The sequence below is a fragment of the Trichechus manatus genome, unplaced genomic scaffold (genome assembly GCF_000243295.1).
Source record: "Trichechus manatus latirostris isolate Lorelei unplaced genomic scaffold, TriManLat1.0 scaffold00003, whole genome shotgun sequence".
Taxonomy (NCBI): domain Eukaryota; kingdom Metazoa; phylum Chordata; class Mammalia; order Sirenia; family Trichechidae; genus Trichechus; species Trichechus manatus.
Genome location: NW_004443939.1, coordinates 8,763,462 through 8,764,820, shown reverse-complemented (window position 1 = coordinate 8,764,820; position 1,359 = coordinate 8,763,462). Strand labels below are relative to the sequence as shown.

At 36.9% G+C, this 1,359-nt stretch overlaps 2 protein-coding genes across 5 annotated transcripts in view; one reads left to right on the top strand and one right to left on the bottom strand.

Annotated features, from left to right (window-relative positions):
* Window positions 1-1,359, top strand: part of DOCK7 (dedicator of cytokinesis 7) — a 288,307-nt gene that overhangs the window by 127,397 nt on the left and 159,551 nt on the right. The gene's annotated exons all lie outside the window — the stretch shown is intronic.
* The window catches only part of ANGPTL3 (angiopoietin like 3), a 13,685-nt gene that overhangs the window by 4,718 nt on the left and 7,608 nt on the right, over window positions 1-1,359 (bottom strand). The gene's annotated exons all lie outside the window — the stretch shown is intronic.

Sequence of the window (1,359 nt, the reverse complement as noted above, 5' to 3'; positions counted from 1 at the left end):
GGAAGACAGGATCAGCGGAATTGAAGACAAACACTTGGATACAACTCTGAGGAAAAATCAGAAAAAAGAACGAAGAAAAATGAAGAGACCCTGAGAATTATGTGGGATATAATCAAAAGCAAAAATCTGCAAGTGATCAGAGTTCCAGAACAGGGGGAGAAACAGGAGACACAGAGAGGATCATTGAAGAATTGCTGACAGAAAACTTTCCCAATATCATGAAAGATGAAAAGCTGACCATCCAAGAAGCTCAGTGAACCCCATATAGGATAGACCCCAAAAGAAAATCACCAAGGCATATCATATTCACACTCACTAAAACCAAAGACAAAGAATCCTGAGGGCAGCTCAAGAAAAACAAAATGTCACATACGGAGGAGAAACAATAAGACTAAGCTTGGATTATTCAGCAGAAACGCTGCAGGCAAGAAGGTAATGGGATGACATACATAAAACCTTGAAAGAAAAAAAATTCCCAGTCAAGAACAATATATCCTGCAAAACTGTCATTCAAATATGATGGTGAAATTAGGTCATTTCCAGATAAACAGAAATTAGGGACTATATAAAAACCAAACCATACTTACAAGACTTATTAAAGGGAGTCCTTCGATCTGAGAGCAAACAACATCAGACCACTTGCTGAATCTAGGACACAGGATTGTACTAGCCAGATACCAACCTAGGAAATGAACTCTTAAGGACTGTGCAAAACTAAAAGAATTACAACAGGGAACCAGAGAGGTTAATCTGTAAATGACAACAGCATCAGAACAATAACAGAGGGAATCGAATTTAGAAGGTATAGAACCTTCTAATGGAGAGGAAGGCAAGGCGATACCAAGTAAAAATAGACTGGTTCAAATCTAGGAAGATTAGGGCAAATTTCAAGGAAACCACAAAGAAAGTTAACAAACCTACTCATCAAAATGAAGAAAAACATAAAGTCTCAGTAAAAACAAAACCTACAAAAACAAAAGAAATGGAAAAAAAATCCACAAACAAAAGGAACTCAGCACAGGAGAGTAAGAGAAACAAAGAAAATGTCAGCACCACAAAAAACACTGCAAAATGCAATCCAACTCCTAGGAATATATCCTAGAGAAATAAAAGCGATCACAAGAATAGACATATAGACATATGCACACCCATATTCATTATAGCACTGTACACAATAGCAAGAAGATGGAAACAACCTAGATGCGTACCGACTGATGAATGGATAAACAAACTATGGAGTATTATGTAAAGATAAAGAACAATGATGAATCTGAAACACCTCATAACATGGATGAAACCGGAGGACATTATGCTGAGTGAAATAAGTCAGTCACAAAAGGACAAATATTGTATGAGACC